The sequence below is a fragment of the Rhinolophus sinicus genome, chromosome 17, assembly GCF_057876585.1.
Source record: "Rhinolophus sinicus isolate RSI-liver-muscle chromosome 17, RSI-T2T, whole genome shotgun sequence".
NCBI classification, from domain to species: domain Eukaryota; kingdom Metazoa; phylum Chordata; class Mammalia; order Chiroptera; family Rhinolophidae; genus Rhinolophus; species Rhinolophus sinicus.
Window position 1 is genome coordinate 29,253,769 of NC_142517.1, and position 20,387 is coordinate 29,274,155.

The 20,387-nt window shown below is 43.1% G+C and overlaps 1 protein-coding gene across 4 annotated transcripts in view; it reads left to right on the forward strand.

The window, feature by feature from the left end:
* SCHIP1 (schwannomin interacting protein 1) overlaps positions 1-20,387 on the forward strand; it is a 670,730-nt gene that overhangs the window by 519,328 nt on the left and 131,015 nt on the right. Inside the window, exon 1 of one of the 4 annotated variants that reach the window (XM_019731981.3) lies at positions 12,737-12,761. The exons of the other annotated variants lie outside the window; for them this stretch is intronic. The gene's annotated coding sequence lies outside the window, so the exon portion shown is untranslated. Of the gene's footprint in view, positions 1-12,736; positions 12,762-20,387 lie in introns of those variants that run through there. 4 annotated transcript variants of the gene reach the window in all.

Below are 20,387 nucleotides of genomic sequence, written 5' to 3' on the forward strand. Positions count from 1 at the left end.
CTCAGAAGAATGTGTTTGCTAGGTCAAACCATTGTGCCAGATCAAGAAATTCAATCTCAATCATTCCTGGGTTCCTTACCCTCCTTAATCTTCAGTCTGTCATTGTCATTAGTGATCAATTCATCGTCCAAGGTGGTCTCACCTTTGAAGGGAGGCAACTCAACTGGCCAAAGTCTCCGTCCATTTCCTCATCTGTGGCACTCTTTCCTCTCTGAAGGCAGTAGTAGCTCTTCTTCTCCTCCCCCAACACCCGTGAGGCATGAAGGGGAGGGAGTGTGCACAAGACGAGCACATCTCTCTTCTCCCACTCCCTTCATCTTCTGCCAGTACCTCCAATGGCTGACCCAGTTGGAAGCCAGAGAACTAGGGGGCCTAGGGATGTGTTCCTCAAAGGTCGGCCTTCTCAAGCACAGAGTAGGTGAGAGAAGGGCAGATAATAAATCAAAGTGGGGGAGGGTGATGGTAAATGTAGTGTCATCACCTGTGATGAACATTTATTCTTGGAATGAAAAAAGTGTAGGAGTGAAGAAAAGATTAGTGGTTTCTTGGGGTTAAGGAGAGGGTGGAGTTGGGAGGAAAAGGAGTGTGGCCATAAAAGGGCAAAAGGAGGGATTCTTGTAGTGATGGAAATGTTCTGTATCTTGACTGTATTGATGTCAGTATCCTAGATGTAATAGTTACTATAGTTTTGCAAGATATTACCATTGGGTAAAAGGTACAAGGTACACAGGCTTGCTCATACCACAGCATGTAAATTATAATTATCTCAAAATAAAATGTTTAATTTTGAAAAACAGGTTAGCTTATGATCAGATGCTGGTTATTTCCTGGCCTTATATCATCCAAAGACAAGTAATTATTTCCTTCCCCCAAAGACTGAGTCTTCCATTTTGTTTACACAGAAATCTGTATCTCCAGGGATTATTACTCAGCTTCTGCTTAAAGTTCATCATTCTTCACCGTGACACATCTTTAGAACGTTTGTTAGATTGCAAACTCGGAAGCACACCTAAGAATGGTCTTGATCTGTTAAGACATTTGTAGAAATTCATGTCCAAGCACATGAAGTCAAAGAGGACTGAGGAACAGGTATCTGTTAGACCTAATAATAGGACTAGAGCAGAGGAAGTGAAGGCAGTTTATTTAAATACTAAGGGTGTCAAAAAAATGTATACAAGTGGACGCTTTGGTCAACGTTGCTCAAGCAGTAGTTCGCCATAATCAGAAGTGTCTGGACGCTGATGGTAACCACTTTGAGCACCTCTTGTAATTGCAGAAGTCAAATGTGACTTGTATTCATCTTTTGTTATTGGTATATATTGAATATTACAAATTTAATAGAGTTTTCCTTTCTTACAATGTGTATACATTTTTGACACCCTCTGTATTTATTCATTCTCCATCATATTACAAGAAGGATTTAAAAATGGTTTTCAAACATATATAATAGGATTTTTTTAAATATATGAACAAATCTGGGTGGAGAGAAAACCAGGCTAGTAACAGAGAGACCCAGCCAGGAGGAGGGTTAGTACACACATACACGCATGAAGCCATGTACACTACGCAAAGTCAGCCCCTCAGGTGGCCTTTGGCCCTGCCTTCCTAACAACAATGCAAAAAGCCAAATGCCATCTGTTGCACAACTATAAGCTAAAACTTGACCTGAAAGAAACCTCTTTGATGTGTCCTGATAGAGGTGACATTACAATTTTACTCAACAGCATCCTTAGGGGTAATAAAACAACTAGTTTCATAATTCGGTATAAACAGTTCTGTCAGGGACCTAAATAATGCAGTTTGGGTATAAAGCTTTCTTGGTTTTGATTTGGGGGCATTTTGGAGTATATTAAAATTGGAAGAATTGCATCTTTTAAGAAATCAAAAAATGTTTTCAACCAAGTAGTATTAGTGGGATGGCAAGCTCAAGCCCCTCCAGGGTGCAGGGAGGTAAAATAACTAAGAAAATACACACGACAAATACAATGAAAAATGGCAGTTGACAAATGGCCTCCATCTGAGGAGCACAGCGGGTGGAGGGATCTGTGTCACCTGCACCTACTGCTCATTCCCAGCTGTTGTTACCATAACCAAAACCGGGGCCAGGTGTCACCAGATCGCTAATTTTTCCTGTGTATTAGTCAGAGTTCAGTTACGAAGACAGAAACCACTCTAGCTATTTTAATCACAAAGGGCTTCAAACAGGGACTTAGGTACTTACAAAAAGCCCAGAAGAACAATGAAGAACCCACCCCAAAGGAAGCTGTCAGCTCTGCCTCCATCGGGAAGTTTCCCCTGAACTGTTAGCTCTAGGAACAATCTAGAGATTAGGAAGCTACGCATTCTGTTACTGTTGGCTCCAGAGCCATAACTCACCTGTTAGGTCTTCACTGGTAACAAGAACAACAACAGCTTAAAAGACGCTGCTGACCTCATCTGTTGGCCACAGCCACAAAGCTGGCAACAGGAATGCTGCCACAGAAAACCCCACAGCATCCTTCAGACCTGCCACCAGGGCAGTGGGACCTGTGCCTTTGAAACCTCGTGTCGTGCTGGGCGGCCTGCGGGGTCTCTGCTCCCGCTCCCCATACAAGAACGCAGGATATGGTGAGGCCAAAAAGGAACACCCACGGAGCCATAGGCAGGGGAGTCATACTAGTATATTCTCGCTGGCGGCACTATACTCTCACTGGAGGCTGAATCCACACTGTCCACAAACCGCCATCCGCGCTTGCCAGCCCAGCCGCCATCTTCTTGCTAGCCCCCATTCTTTCTCTCTCTCTTTCCTCTCTCTCCTAGCGTAGCCACAGCAGTTATATTAGTGGCCAATGGCTCACTGGTTACAGCTGACGGCCAACTAGCCACAACTGATGGCCATGCAATCACAGTTGATGGCCATTTACTACCTGAGCCAGCACCTGTCTACGTGAGGCTGAGAGCCTGGAAACTACTTTCTGGGGCTCTGCCCCCACACCTCGTTTGATGAATCTGATGGATCAAAGCAAAAGTTGCTCAATCTCTAGGGGGTCAGGAAAGGGGGGCATGTGGAATGGATGCAGAGCAATTATCTATTTTATTCACTGCAGTGTATTTTTATGCAAAACAATCACCTGAGCTTTTTAATCCTCATAATTAGATCGATTTTTAAAATTTTCATGGGAGGCCAATCATGTGGGAGTCAAAAAAAAAACATTTGTGAACAGATTCCACTTCTGGCAAGTAATGGGGGAGGGGGAGGTAGTTTCTATCCATTTCAGCACATGGAGTTGGAGTGTGGGGGCAGAGCCCCAGAAAGTAGTTTCCAGGCTCTCGGCCTCACGTAGACAGGTGCTGGCTCAGGTAGTAAATGGCCATCAACTGTGATTGCATGGCCATCAGCTGTGGCTAGTTGGCCGTCAGCTGTAACCAGTGAGCCATTTGCCACTAATATAACTGCCGTGGCTACGCTAGCAGAAAAAAAAGATGGGGGCTAGCAAGAAGATGGTGGCTGAGCTAGCAAGCGCGGATTACAGAGAGGCAGATGCCGCCAGCGAGAATATAGTGGTATGACTCCCCCATCTATGGCTCCGTGGGTGTTCCTTTTTGGCCTCACCATATCCTGCGTTCTCTTGTGGGGAGCGGGAGCAGAAACCCTGCAGGCCTCCCTGCATGACACATGGCACAGCGAGCAGGGTCTCCCGCACAACATGGAGGAAGAGAGGTCAAGCCCTGCCCCCTCCTGCACCCTATATAAGGATAACAATTTGTATAGTGCTGTGCTATATATATTCAATGCACTTAAAATTGTACTACTTCTTACAGAGCCAGTAAATGCTTGATAAAGTCATATTCCAACAACACACATGTTCATACTGTCAAAGTTTTTCTCCTTTCACTTCCCACTGACATTCGCCAGATATAACCTCCAATAACATTGTGAAATAAATCAGACTTCACTGTGTTTGAAGTTGAATCTTCTAGAAGCACCCTGTGTTTCAGCTGGTCTATGGAGAGAAAGCTAGAGCCCAAGTGTTTGAAGTGTTTGGACTTGTTTGAGAACTTATCTGATATATGTCACGGGGGTTTAATTGGGCTAGTGAATCTATTGACTGAGGGGTAGGCTAACTATCCAAAGCAGAGAGTTTATATTCAGCCTGGGAACAAATATAATTTCCTATAACATAGTTTATAGCCAAGTGAACAAGTACAATTTCTTATATCACACATTTTACAAGCTTGATGGTAATCTCAAAACTTTATCGTTAATGGTCATATTTATTGCTCACATTTGAATATCTTGGTGTGTGTCTTTCTCTTCTCAGTAAACATTAAAAGAGAAAGGCTGTAATTTATTATATTCTAAAACACTGTAGGCAAATATTTAAATTTAAGTAAGACCGTTGTTCCCCTAGTTTGTCTTTCAACAGTGTTCCTTGTTTATTGTGCTCCTGTTTCCACCCGAAAGTAAATATTCTCTAACCTTCTCTTTCTGATCCCATGGGAAAGAGTAGTAATCAGCACTTTTCAAAGCAGTTGGGTCAACAAGACATTTCCTTCTCAAGGCAGCTCATCAAATCCACCGTGACCTGTAGTTTCATTTACATTTAGCCATCGTCACATCAGGAATTTAAACTTCTAATTTTTATTTCCACAACTGTCTGATGTAATCATTTGAGATGTTTGTAACCTAGATACTTTTGTGAGTGTGTATGTATATCATGTGCATGTATGTATAAAGAGCATCCGTGTGTGCACACGTGCGTGTTTGTATGAACATCATTTTTTCAAGCACCTTCACATATTACCTCATTTCATTGTCACAACAGCCATATGAGGAAAGTAGGTTACCTATTATTATCTCCAAAGAGGCTGGAGGAAGTTCAATAGCTTCATTAAGATAAGTAGGGACCACTTTGGGGTCCTCTATTTCTGAGTCCAGTTCTCTTTTCCCTAAACTTGCAAGCCTTCCTATAGAAATAGAGAAATATAATTGAAGACTTCGAGCTCACATTCATAGTCCTCGAGGAAAGTGGGGAGCAGAACGAATAGAGGAAATGACCCCTCTTAGTAGCATCTCTTCCTCTGCTCGTTCTAGTGACTAGCGCGTGCGGCTGCTCATGGCCAAAGCCCGTGCGTGTCCAGCGCTCCAGGAACTGGATAAATGTTTTGCAGCCTCTTGTCTGAGTCCTCGTCCTTCGTTCATCCAGAATTTAGGTTCTAATTTGTTTCTTTTCAGTCCTCTTAGAGTTTGGAGAACTACGCCTGACACTCAACATTGTTTTTCTTATTAAAATATTTTTATATGTTTACTAAGTAATTTGGGGAAAAAGTGGTTTCATACAGATTAGAAATTAGAAATAATCAGTCATTTCACTATCCAAATATTTCTATCACTAAAGCTTTGATATATATTTTTCTGTGTTAATCAGTTTGGGCTACTGTAATACCATAGATTAGGTGGCTTAAACAGCAAAAATTTTTTTCTCTGAGTTCTGGAGGCTCCAAGGTTAGGTTCCCGTAGATTCATTGTGTAGATTCCTGGTTTGCAAATACCTCCCTTCTTGCTGTATCCTCACATGGTGGCGAGAGAGAGAGCTCTGGTTTCTTCCTCTTCTTATAAGGGCACTAACACCATCCTGGCAGCTCCACCCTCATCACCTCATCTAAACCTAATTACCTCCCCAATACCCCACCTCCAAATACCATCATATCAGAGGTTAGAGCTTCAACATATAAATTGGAGGGAGAGTGAGGGGACACAAGCATTTAGTCCCTGTAACCTGAACTCAGTCTGAAGCACTTTCTTTCTTTATAAATGCAAACATTTTGTAAAGGAAATTGTACTGTTTATTCCCTTTTGCAACATTTTTCCCCCTCCATAAATAGAAACATTACAAATATATTTTCATGTCATGAAATAGTCTTCCACGAGAACATTTTTAAAGGTACTACATGGTGTCAGTTAACGTTATATCCTTGGTGGCGCTTTTAAGTTATTTCTGTTCTTCACTCCAGATATGCTATGCTTATTGCACTTCCTGTCTCTTATGGAGCATGGAGCATCTAACGCTAACCCCATATGTAGCCCCTGAAAGCCCTATGCATCCTAGGACACTTCTCTTCCCAGACAAACAATAGTTGATTGGATGAGGCCTGTCCATCTATTGGCATTCAGGAAGCAATCAGTTTAGATCATTCAAGAATTTTAACTAAGAGATACAGAAAATGCAGCGAGAGGAGGCACTTCAAATGAAAGATACCTTGCAACCTAACACTTGAAAGCAAAAGAACCTTGACTAAAAAACTGCAGTAAAATTTGAGGCTGAACCTCTTTTTTTTTTTTTACTTATTTATGATTATTCGTAAGAATAATTCTTAGACACGGGATTGCTAGTTCCACTTTAGATGTTTTTAAAATATTTTTTGATGCCTTTTGCCAGATTTCTCTCTAGCAATGTTAAACCAGTTTATTCTCTTCCCAACCACTATTAAACTACCATTAATTTATTTTTCCAATTTGATTTCCAAAATGACATATCACTCTTTTAAGTTGTATATCTAGGATTTCCCAGTGCACTTCAACATTTTTTATGGGTATTACCTATTTATATTTCTTTTTTGTGAATTGCCTGCCCATTTATTTCTGTTGAAATAATTATATTTTTCTAATTGACTTAAAGTAATTCTTTATATGTTATAGACTTTAATCTTGATCAGGATCTTTTTTATTGTGAGCTAGTGGGAGTTAGAACAAAGAGCAGGAAAAGACGGACCTAGGGTTGTGCAAAGGTCTGCAGCCAAAAGAGGAACAAGTCAGGGGACACTCCATCTCCTGATTCTGCTTCCTCTTCCCTAAACATGCCTTTAATGTGGGGTCAAAGTGTCACTGGGCATTTACAGAGACTGTCAAAGGGGTATGTAGACATAGATCTTTTTAAGGGAATTAATTTCCAGATCCTCAAATTTCATGTAAAGTGTTTCTAAAATTGACTGCCTGAGAAGCCCTTTCCTACTTCTGTTTTCTGATAGTGTTTCTTGCATTTTATAAAATCTCACTATGGTGATTTGCACTGGTGGGTATTTATAGCTCATTGGGAATTGAGTCACTCAATGGAAGAATCACTACCTCCATTCCATCTACATGAATAAGAATTCTCAGGGTTTCTATTAAGAGATGAATTTTCAAGAAGCAAAAATTCTTTTTCTTAATAATGACCTATAGAAAGTTGTAATATAGCCATGTTATTTTGTTTAGGTATGCCGTATATTAATCAGGATCATGTAAGCTACATTACAGTAACGATAAACCTAAAACTTCAATGGTTTAAACATGACAAAAGTTTATTGTTCATTCACATCACAGTCTGGTGCAGATGACAAGGCCCTCCTTGGGAACTCTGGCCAAGGGGAATCTGGATAACTGCGTCTGTCTTGCATCTCTGTCATCTCAGACTTCCTAGATTCCAAGTGGGAAGACAAGGGAGAGAAGAGAGAGGTGGTGGGGCAGGTGGGGGGTGTGGGGGGGGTGGACTAGAACTCACTCTTAACTGGCCAGGATAGGAAACAATACATCATCTCTGCTCAGAGTCCCACTGGGAAACTGAGAAATATAAACTTCATGTACCTGCAGGAAGAGAAAAGGGTGACGTGAACACAGCATTGTCTCTGCCGCAGGTATTCCCAATAATAATTGTAATGACGACTCAGTGCAGATGGATTTTTTTTAACCATTAGAGTCTTATAGCTACAGGTAAGAAAAAATAATAATTTCACTTTATTTTTATAGAGAAGTATAATAAGGTAGATCAGCAAATACTCTTCAGCAGAAAAAGATATTTCATTAGGATAAAATTCTGTATAGAAATGGAAATAAGAATTCAATGCAAAAATAAAAGGATGTGAAATTTGTAACTCTTACCTAGTGGATGATGGTGGGTATCAGATTGCTGTGGCACATTCCATTGGATGTATTCCAATGAGGTGGGTAACAGTATTACTTCAAAAGGACAATATTTATAACAGACTATACATTATATCCTTTGCTATTGTTCCAGCTTTGGGCGAAATATTTTTTACATTACGACATGGAACTAAAGGAGGGTGCATTTCAAAATTCCTTTAGGAGCTAGTGAACAAAAATGTTGAAGTCCAGGGTCCTACAATCTCTTTAGGGAAACACCCACCCAATTTGATTTCATTGTTTAAAAAAACTCACAAGGAAGAAAAATAAAAATAAAACTACTTCTGCTGTACTGGATTTGCAGCTGCCATGGGCTGCAAACCCCAGTCGCTTATGACACCACCTTCCCAAGAAGCCCAGGAAGAGAGACTTCCGGATACAGAGCTGTATTTTTTGGCAGACTTCATACATCAAGGTCACAACCAGACCCACGGTGGCCACGCCCTGCCTAGCTATGTGGTCAGGCTACCTTAGAATGTCAGCCTTTTGCCCTGAAGAGGATGAATTCTTACTGCCTTGCTCATCAGCTGGTCATATTGAACCATTCTCCTGGCTAAATAAACATCCCACCACTTTCCAGAATCATCGAAAGCAGCCTGTCTTTTTGACTGCTGAATATGGCAGTTTTAGACACGGGTCTAGCTCTCCTTCCTAAAAAGGCCCATTGACCTTTATTGCGAGTGAAATAGCTTATGGGAACAGTAAATGGCTAACATTACTGTACCGTAAAATAGAGCTCCTTACGGCCTCTCTCTCAGCTCCGGTGAGAGATCTGTAATAGCACTCCTCATAAAAGCCTCCATGCCATTTCCCAGGTGCAAACCTTTACAGAAGTACAACCAGGGGGTCACCAAAATTGCTAAAAGAAAAGATTGTCTGAGGGTAATGCCAACTGTTTAGCAGATGTGTCTTGACCGGAATTTGAGATCACTTTTATTTTTGCATTTGCTCTTTTCTAACTGGTGTAAGTGACAACGGGCAATATGCTAGAAATACAGGAGAAGAAGCTGACATGAAAAGGCCACTGAGCATGCCATCTGATTTGGAGATTAGAAAACAAGTTCTCCTCTCTGAACCAATGACGTTAAAAGCTATGAAAAAGAAACTTCTGTCAGGTTTCAAAAAGTAACTGAATCGGCAAAGCTGTAATACTTACTGAGCACCAACTCTTTGCAAGCTGAAGTGCAGCAGGGACTACTAAGAAGAAAGGTGTGATCAGCTTCAAAGTCAAGAAGTCAAAAAGTACTTTCCTGGCCAACACCCAGTCACCCCCTTTGCATAGCCTATTTAACCTGCATCACGAAATGTACCGCTATCTGACATTTTCTCCTGTTTCTTTACTGGTCTGTCTTCCCACAAGAAAGTAAACTCCGTGAATGTTGAGACGTGGCCCATTTTGTCGACTGCTGTGTCCCCAGGCTTCGGAACAGAGCCCAGCCTGTGGTGGCATTCAACCCATGTCAAAGAATGAGTCAATCCCCACCCTCAGAAGGGGCAGGAAAGAAAACCCCAAGTAGCAATAATATCCATGTCTTTATTCAGCGAAAAAGAGCTCAAACGAAGCAATAAGGGGCTTGAAAAATTGAAGGATCTTATTTTACAGACAGAATTGAGTTTCCTAGAGGAAATAACTAGGTTGGGTTTCAATTGCCTGGGTTAGTGTGGGCCTGGGGGACCAGGCAAACTGTGGAATACACGTAAGGAACATTGGTTCCATGCCTGGAACGTTATATGAAATGGAGAGCTGCTAGCAAAGCCTTCAGGATAGTCAACCAATTAATGAACTTGTGTTCAGCACATCTCCTGTACCCTGCATCGTGTGCTGGTCAGTCCTTCCTCCAAGATAATTCCCACCTCTGCTGTCTCGGTCCAGGTCACTCCCATGGCATCACCAAATTTAATAAAATAAAATACAGTCTTTAAAGAGAAGGCAACCTGTAATCTAAGAGTAATTTAAAGAGGCCTCCACCTGGTGTTAGCTCCCAGGCCACGTTTGAACTGTGTAATCTCCGTGACATCAGGTGACGCTCGGCTTGTCTTGCTGGTGCCTAAGGGACATACCCTATGCCTGTGGGTGGGCAGATGAACACTTTCTAGAAGGGACTGGATCTTTCCACTGTCATTCTAGAAGTTATCAATCCTGAGCAGAGAATAAGGACTCGGGAAGTGAGCCTTATACGTACCTCAGAGATGATTTCTCTTTCTGGCTGGGTAGTCAGTGTTGTCCAAACTCCAAGAGGTAAAGGTTCTCATGACATCTGGAGGCAGCTGGAGATGGAGGCAAGTAACTAGCGCCACCAGGGACCCTAAGACCAGACTGGAAGGTCTCACTTTGATGTATAGACAATTCAAGGACGAATAAATGGTGGTGCAGGTGTGCAGTGTGTGGCAAATGCGGTCCCCACCCCCGATTCCAGCGAGTCACTCTGCTGGCAGAGAGCTTCCCGGAAGTAACAGCACCATCAAGAGAACCTCTGGACACTCACTAACCGAGGCCTGTAGCAATGTTTAGGAGACTGTAACAGGATGGAAAAGCTAAGAGCAATGAGAACGGCCAGGCTGAAGTTTCTGTTGCAAGGATTAATTTTTAAATACAAAACAGGAAATGATGTTTAAGATAAGTTTAGAGAAATCATGTCATAGTACAACACTGTTGCACAATTGTTTTTAGTTTTGCATGTTGCCTTCCATTTCTTATAGATATTTAGCTAGTTGCCATCGTAGATATTTTATATTCAGCCTCCCTTAACTGTATGCCATAAGCATGTTTCCATGTCTGTGTGTGTATTACGTGTCGCCAAGTCAACTCTGACTCCTGGTGACCCTAAGAATGAGCAATGTTCACAGTGTCCTGTCCTCAGCAGCCCTGCTCTGCTCCTGTAGACTCGTGCCTATGGCTCCTTTCATGGAGTCAGTCATCTCCCATTTGGTCTTCCTCTTTTCTTCTGCCTCGCTATTCCTTGTTTGTACATAGCTTTAATAATTATTATTTTTAATGGCTGCACGAAGGCCATTTTATTAACTTCGTTAATTTGTCTATCCTCAGTGCTTATTATAATGCTCAGTAAGTCCCAAAGAGAGCACAGAACGATGAGCACAGAAAGACTTTCGGTGCTGGTGCCAAAATATTTCAATTCAAATGCAAGTTTCTTAAACTCTGTGCTTAGTTTTCTGGTCTATGAAATGAGGGTGGTGACAATTCCTAGCACACAGGTTTGTCATGATTAAATGAGTTAATTTGTATGAAGTTTGTAGAACAGTGCCTGGTACATGGTAAGCATTCAATCAACGTGAGCTACTCATAATGATGTATAAATGACTGTGGAAGCTTTAAGTCACTTCTGGTTATTGCTATTACAGATAGCAGTGCAAGGAACGTCTCTATTTATATGATACTCTGCTTCCATTTAATTATTTCTTAAGATTAAATTCCTAGGAATCTGATTGCAGGGTCACAGAGCTTATCACAATAACTACCTTTTAAACAACTTCCTTTAACCTCTGCCCTTGAAGGAAATGTGATGGTATGGAAAATAAATGCTAGTTGATATAAAGAGATTGATAAAGCAGAAAAATCATGTTGTTATTTGATAACAACAATAATTTAGTAAAAACCCATTTTATTCATAAAATTATGTAGACATTACACAGAAACTCTGGGTTTGATTCAACTGATTTAATCCAACAAGTATTTTCCAGTCTACTATATGCTTTTATCATGCTAGGTGTTCAGCAGGTTGTGGGAGAATATGGAGGGGTTTTTGTCCTTAAAGACAAAAATCTATGTAAGAAGGCAAGATGTGACAGTGGCATGGGACCATATTATCAGGTGCCAAATTAGAGTTTTAAAAGGATGGCAAATCTGCGGTGTGGATACTAAGTATTCTGCATTGTTAGCTAGGCAATGGAGAGACAATATCTAGTTGGCAGTGCAGAAAAAAGTATATGACTGCCCACGTGATAACTAAATTATGCTCTACTTTTTTCTTAGAGTCTAACATTTTATAATTGCTTTTACTCCACCCAAACCAACCACCAGACTTGCAGTTGAATATCATTAGCAGAAAATGTTTGCTCTTACTAAAACACATGCTCATCCCTGCCTGTTGGAAGATAAAAGCAGCCCTCCAACTTGGCTGGGCTTCAGCCAAGGGAACCCAAAAGGGGCACTTAGGTGGAAATGGCCTTGGTCTAGAACTGTGTTTGTTTGTTCAGGAAAGGCATCTACCAGCTGAAATAACAAAATCATCTCCACTTCAGTCACTTTCAAGGTGTATTGCTAATGTGTCTTAAACAATCCAAATCTCATACTACGATCTTTACACTCTCCAGTCCATTCTTTTGTCTCAATGTGGAGAGGAAGGAGGTCGAACTGCCTTTCCTTTATGAGATGAGCAGGAGCCCTGGGTTCCAGGAAGCCAAACCTGAAATAGAAGCAGAAGCCCTTTCATGTAACTGAGGAAGGTTTCCCGGTCACCGCAAACTTTCCATAGGGGAACAAGCCCCATATAAAGAGCTTTCTGGCCTTTGCAAATGGCCTGCACAACTGTTCTTGTGCTTTATCCAGCAGTTATTAAACTGCCTACTACCTATAGATCCTCTGGAACGGATAGGCTCCAGATTCCCCCAGAAGTCTTACACCCCCATTGTCAAAAGAAGGAGCTGTTTTGCCCAAACAGGTTTCAAAGCAGACTCGCGAAACTGTTTTCCTTATATGGTGAAAAGTGTCCTGTCGCTTTAAGGCCAAGAGACTTGGCTCCAGAAGGTCCCTGGGAAGTTTGCAGGCAGCCCCATCCTGTGTCTGATCCTTGCAGCTGTGCAGGTGAGTTCACAAACCTCTCCCCAGTTTGCCCTGTGCAAACCCTCCTGTGGCGTGGTGGATTAGAAACGCTGTTAGAGAGGACTGGAGAATGTCAGGGTCAGGAGAGACGGTGTTGTTGGGAGAAGTTTGAGGTGAAGGAAAAAGCAAGGTTACTAGGGAAATGTGCAGTCATGCAACCGGTACGGATGCTTCGAACTTCCCATGGGGAGGAGGCATCAAGGTGACAGAAGGGCCTGAAGCATTCCAGGACCGGGCAGGGGAAACAAATTCAGCAAGGGAAGAGGAACCGATTCCAGGTAAGACCTTGCAGTTGTTAGTTCAGACTCCTGAGCTATCGAACCTGATCAGTTGCAAGTTTAAACCAAACCTAGCTGGGAGGAAATAAGGCTGCTGCAAGTGCTGAAGGTTTGCAGGAGCGAGCGGGAGCTACAGGGCTGACTGCAGCCAGGAAAGTGTATGCGAATGTGTGCTGGTTGGAATGCTGCAGCCTTAACCCTTTGCGCAGCCTGGCTGGTTCGCAGGTAGGGTTTGTACAGAGCTTGGGTGGGGGTGGGGGTGCCTATGTGGAGTATTGCAGCAGGAGAGGAAATAAATGAGTAAGATTATGATGGTGGAAAAGCATCTCTGGTATTCCCACAGTACCACCTGCAGAGAAGAGAGCCTTCTAAGCTCCAGGGAGATTCTGTGTCATCCACAAGAAAGGCCTGGAAGAAATCTCATTTAAGCTGATTATTGCTCTGTCATTTACAAATTCAGTTTTCTGATTTCTTTTCTCCCATGGCCTGGAGCTTCCTAAGATATTAATTTGAAATTAACTAATAGAACTTTTGAACAGTTAAAAATGTACTAGCAGCAGAAACGTGGGTCTATGAAAGGCTGAGATGTATAGAGTTAGGGTTGGGATTTTATTGATGGGATGAAAAGAGGTGGGCAGGGCTAGGAGGAGAAACACTGGATAGTCATTTTACAATACATCCAAAGCCCTTTAACTGAACCCATTCATCAGCTACAGTCAAAAAAAAACAAAAACAAAAAAACAAAACAAAAAAAAAACAAGTCCATCCGGGAATTTAAAAAGAGAGACGGCTTGGGGCCGTCTTCCTCCTGGTTGAGTCTGGGGCTGTTCATCATTCAGAGGCCAGTGGTTTCTCTACAGTTGTGTGGGGGAGTGAACGCAGGCGGGATTAAAATTCTTTACATACTCCATGCCTTTAAAATATTCATTCATCTGAGTAGTCACTGAAGAATTCTTTTTATTATTAACTAACAAGTGCTCTATCCACTTGTTTTGTAAAGACAGACTGTTCATGAAAAAGGGTTTTGTTTTATCAACAGGGATTTGTTAGTGTGCGGGTCCCTCTCTTCTCACTTCTGATGGGTGGGCAAAGTGCTGATGATTGCTTGCTGAACAGAAAGACCTGTTCTTGACTCTCAAAATCACAGAGGCTTCTACTTGAGCCTTCCCCATTCAGAAACGCGGATGTCCTGAGCAAAAAGTTAACTTACGCGCTCACAACCTGGAAGAGAGTCGAGTGCGTGGGTATAACTTTGCTTCGTTTTGTACCAAGCCAAATCCAGAAAAGCAGTGTCAAATATACTGCTTTCAAAAAAGAATGCTGGCAAGAAAAACAAAGTCCCATCCCCGAAGCTGGAAAATCTCAAAAAGGAACATACTGTGATCTTTTATAAGCTAAATCAAGGCATTTGTAAAGAAAAAAGATGTGGCTTCCTGTGACCCTCAGTTGCATTTGCCGGTACAACTTGATGCAAGCTACTTATTTTATCTGTGCCTCAGTTTCCTCACCATCAGAATTGTGCGTTGTCGGGAGGGACTTTTCAGTGAGGTGGAAAGATCAATTGGACCTGGAATTGAGAAGATCTGGATTAAATTTCCAGTCTCTTCATGTATTCCATAACCTTAGGCAAGTTACACGCCAGGTTGAACCTTGCTTTTCCTTATTTGTAAAGAAAGTCATTAACAAGGTCATTAGAATTAGAGGAACCTAGAGCTCAGTTGAGCCTCCATAAATGTTATTTTTCATATCATTCTTTTTCGATGACTTAGGAAATGGTATCATCCCTTGGGAGAGGAAATGAGTTTTGAGAACAAAACCAGCTCTGTGGCACAACTTGAGAACCACAGATGGTTCACCCCCTCTCCTCACCCTCCTCCAAAAAAGGATGCCCAACTCCCTAGGAAACGAACCCACTCCTTATTATGAACGAGGCTCATTGTTTGGAAGTTCTTAAACCAAACCCACTTCCACTTATTTTGTGTTTGGAGACATGAAGAATAGTTGCTTGTTTTCCTTTGGTATAAAAATATTCCATATGCTTGAAGGACAATAGTCAACCATCTTAGAATCTCAATAAAGGTGGTCTATTCAAAAGTAAGTTTAGAAAGCATTTTCAAAGGAACTTTTTTGTTAACCACAAGGCACCTTTTACAAGTGTCTCAATACTAACCAATTGCTCCTTTTCTGTAAAATCTCCTGACAAACACATTCCTCACACAGCTGTGTGTAACATATGATTCGTGTCACTTGCAGAGAGAGTTTGCCATACTTACAACGGGGCTGTGCACAACACACTTTTAAACTGAACACATTCCCTCTACCAGCTTAGAAAGGAAGTCATAAATGTCAGCAGCAGGAACATTTCATTGGAAGCACACATCACAGCACATAGATCAGCTGGGGATTGAGAACTGTCATTTTTAAGTAAAGTGTAGTCACCCCTGTAGCCAGTCTCCTAGTGGTGGGTTAGTATTACCTCTGTCAGGAGACCGGTGTATAGAATCCACATGTGGCTACTTCTCGTGGCTGGGGCTCTGGGCTAGCTCCTTTCTGTGTCTGAGCCTCAGTTATATGGCCTGCATTATGGGTATGATGACACTAGCTACACACCTGGTGTGGGAAAGGCAGGAAAGTGGGCAGCGTACATGTTCAATAATGATGTTGGATCCTTGTACTTGAAGATCCTGCTCTTAGATCTCGTCCACATCCTTTAGAACAATCTGCAAGTATGAATATGTGTCTAGGATGTAGAAATTAAATTTTTAATAAAAATTTAAGTTTCTAATTAAATGGAACCAGAGAGAAGTAGGTGCTAAGGCAATCGGAGACCTCACGGCAGGAGTTAACTTTGGAAACAGGTGTAAAATCTGCTGGGTCACACAGGGCTTCGGAATGATTACGTTCTTTGAAAATATTTTTAAACTTTTGACCCCACAGGAAGTATCTCTGTGTCTGGCTCACGGGCAGAAGGAGTCGGAGTGGGGCAAAGCAAGTGGTCTAGATTGAATAGGTGGAGTAGAGAAATCCTGGGGGGTGGCAGTTCGTGACACATTTTTGACTCCTTCTTCCTCCCCACCCCCTACTATTCACCTTGAGCTTGTCAGATGTGATTCATTCATGAAATCACCAAGCTGAGGAAGCTTGAGGAAGTGTCTAGACCAGCTTCTTGCCTTCAGTCAAAGCACCCTTGAAACAACAAGAACCATGGCCTCTACCTCTGCTCAGTGAAAGAGCCTTTCAAGTTCAGTGTGTTGTCTGCCTGCAGTGGGGCTATACTGGAGAAGTTCACCTCTTCCCTGACCTCATAATACAAGCCCATTTCCTCTTAGTATGCTCTGGGTCTGTCCTTTATGTCGTGACACATTGCTGTCCTGCCTACAGGAAGTGGCCACTGGGGTGGGGCGTGCTGGTATGGCCACAGCCTCTGCAAGGGGCAGCGGTCCTTGTCTGCCCTCTGATGAATCACCAGATGAGCAGACATTCTTCTCCCCTGACCTCACCACCTCTGCCGCCCCTCCCCCCATTGCAGTAATTCCCAAACTAAAGAGAGCTTTCATCAGAATCACCTGGAAGGTTTATGAACACATAAGGCTGGGACCCACCCCCGGAGTGTCTGCTCTGTAGATCTGGGCCGGGTCCTGAATATTTGCAATTTGTAACAAGTTCACAAGTGGTCTGGGACCCTCACTTCAGGAACCACTCTTCTAGTCCAACACTCAACCTCACTCTAGTATTTCTAATAACCTGACCTTCTCCCACCTTCCGAGCCCTCTCTTCACCACAGTTATATGTTCAGTATGTTTATTGAATTCTAATTCTAACAAACATTTGCTAAACACTTTATGTACATTATTGATAATTTTTCCCAACAACCCTGCAAGTTTGGTGTGAAACAAACAATGAAAGGATAAGTAACTAAGATCTTACAAGTGACGAAGAGCAGATATGGTATTCCAACTCAGATTTATTTGGAAGGATTCGCTCGTTCCACGATTCCAGGCTTGGCCAATAGATGTTTAACTTGTATGTCACCTCCGATTTGTTGGTGGCAGCTGCCTGAGCATGCGGTTGAGGAGCCCCAGGTGGAGTCCCAGGGGGTTGAGCAGCCGCTCAGCAGGAGGCAGTTCTGGAATGAGTGCAGGAGTGAAGAGGGGCAGCGTGGGGGCCCACATTTGCTGCCCCCACACCACGCTTTGTTTGTGGATCGATTTTGTTAGCTCCTCGAGTAAGGTGAGAAATAGGTACTCAAATGCGTGAATCTAAGTTTTGAGCTTATATTTGAGAAAGTACAACAACCTATAAAGTAAAATAAAATGCAACTGGTATATAAATAGTAGTAACCACCAAGGACATTTAGCCTTAAAATGGTGGGGACAAGACAATTATATTAATTATAGTCTTGGTGTGTTATAGGTTGTGGAGGCAGAGCCCCAGAAAGTAGTTTCCAGGCTCTCGGCCTCACATAGACAGGTGCTGGCTCAGGTAGTAAATGGCCATCAACTGTGATTGCATGGCCATCAGCTGTGGCTAGTTGGCCGTCAGCTGTAACCAGTGAGCCATTGGCCACTAATATAACTGCTGTGGCTACGCTAGCAGAGAAGAAAGAAGAGAAAAGAATGGGGGCTAGCAAGAAGATGGTGGCTGGGCTGGCAAGAGCGGATTGCAGAGAGGCGGATGCTGCCAGCGAGAATATAGTGGTATGACTCCCCCATCTATGGCTCCGTGGGTGTTCCTTTTTGGCCTCACCATGTTCTGCGTTCTCTTGTGGGGAGCGGGACCAGAGACCCCCAAGGCCGCCCCGCACGACAAATGGCGCAGCGAGCAGGGTCTCCCGCACGACAAATGGCGCAGCGAGCAGGGTCTCCCGCACGACATAGGTCTTTCCGTGTGACCTAGCTAATCGCTTGCCTTATACTGAAGTAATCCATTGTGACTTAATAAGGAGGTTGTGGGGGCAGAGCCCCAGAAAGTAGTTTACAGGCTCTCGGCCTCACGTGGAGGGGTGCTGGCTTGGGTAGTAGATGGCCGTCAGCTGTGGCTGATTGGCCGTCAGCTGTAGCCAGTTAGCCAATTGGCCGCTAATATAACTGCTGCGGCTACGAAGGAGAGCCGAGGGGAGTGGAGGAGAGTGAAAGAGAGTCGTCGGTGGTTGCAGACAAAACGGACAGCAGGTCGCACGTCCAGTGAACCCAGCCTCCAGTGAGACCGTAGTGGTATGACTCCCCTACCTATGGCTCCGTGGGTGTTCCTTTTTGGCCTCACCATATCCTGCGTTATGTGGGGAGCGGGACCAGAGACCCTGCAGGCCTCCCCGCACGACAAATGGCGCAGCGAGCAGGGTCTCCCGCACGACAAGGTAATGACATTTCTAGTTTTCTTCCTTCCTCCATCATTAATATTTAGTATGGGATTTGTTATTTTGAATGTCTCTGTTCTTTATCTGAAAAATGAGTTTTTTCATGCTTTTCTGCTTCCTAACACTTTTTATGTATGTGAGTAAATGACATATATCTTTATGGCATCTATTATTCAATCAACAAATATTTTTAAAATGTATCCTCAGGCAGTGTGGATATAGTAGCAAACAAAACGGACTACTCTTGTGCAACTTATACTCTAAGGAGGAGAGACAGACAAACAAGTGAACAAATAGAGGAAAACTGTGTATAGTGATAAGTATGCACAGAGCGTGACTGTGTGTGTGTGTGTGTGTGTGTGTGTGTGTATTGCTATTTTAGATGGGGTGGTCAGGGAAGGCCTTTCTGAGCAGGGGACATTTAAGCTAAAACTTGAATGTGGAAAAAGAGCTAAGAGCCAATCTGGAATTGAAGTAGTCCAGGCAGAGAAAGCAGCCTGTGCAAAGGTCCTGAAGTTGAAGGTAGAAAGGGGCCAGGTCAAGTAGGCTTGTGAGAGTTTTCAGCGGGGGGAGGGGGGGTGATGCAGCCCCCTGCCACTGCCTAGAGGGTGTTTGAAGACGTGCAGAAGGTGATTTGGATACAAAATGCTACATTTGAGGAGAGTCTATTGGCTTTGAGTGGGTAGGGACCAGGACACTAACCTTGCACTCCTTTGAATGGCTGCACCCACGACTTGTCCTACCCAGACTACCCTGCAGCTACTGTCTCTACTGAGAAATCCTAACAGCCTCCAAGGCCAGGGTAAGAAGTCGAATTTTATCCCAAGTAGAGTGGGAAGCTGATGGAAAGTTGTAGGCTTGAAAGAATGATCTTTAAAGTATTACTTTGGCTACTGAGTGGAGAACGGATTATAAAGGGACAAAGGTAAAAACAGGGAAATCCAACAGGCACCTATTTCAGTAGTCCAGAGTAGAGAAGATGGTGGTCTGTTCAGGGGGAGGAATGTGAAGGTTCTGAGAAGTATTTCTACCTTCAAGAAAACTGCTAGATAAATATAAAATACTATTTGCCATGACACCTCCATATCATCTTATTTTTTTTCTCAAGAGATTTTTTTCAGTTTCAGAATCCACTGTGTGGAGACAGAGCCAGGAGAGCAGTTTCCAAGCTCTCGGCCTCACGTGGAAAGGTGCTGGCTCGGATAGTAAATGGCCATCAGCTGTGACGAGTTGGCCGTCAGCTGTAACCAGTGAGCCATTAGCCACTAATATAACTGCCATGGCTACGCTAGGGGGTTGGTTGGCAGAGAAGCGGACGGCGGGTTGCAGATCGTGTTGATCCTACTTCCTCTGTCTCGCCCGGCCGCCAGCGAGACGGGTGCAGGAAGACCCCTCGTTGGGGTAGTGGCGGATGTTTGCTTTTGTGTCTCGACCAGCCGCCATCGAGAATATAGTGGTGTGACTCCCCTATCTGTGGCTCCGTGGGTGTTCCTTTTTGGCCTCACCGTGTCCTGCGTTCTTGTGTGGGGAGCGGGACCAGAGGCCCCGCATTACAACTGGTTTACCCTATATTCATTTAAGAGGATCTTTGCAGCAGCAAATTATGAAAATCTTTGCTCTTTCAAATGCAAGCCCTTATCCTCTTGCTCTTTCACCTTGCGGATCTGTGTGCATTTCAAGTTGTTCATAGCTCAGGAAGGTAATCTATTTGATTTGGGCTTGTAAAAAGAGATAAAATTACATGTGCTTCCTGAATAATAATATGTGATTTCTCTCTCTGAAGGGTCAATAGGAATTAGCCTACATGTATCATTTTACAAAACTGGTGCCTCGTCCCATGAATAACAGGGACCAAGTCTACATTTATTCTGCTGAAAGAGGAGCATTAAGTGAACATCAAAGTCTCTTGAAGGGATTGCAGGCATTTCAGGACTAATTTTACCTGAGCCTTGCAAATAGTTTTCAGGTGTGTCA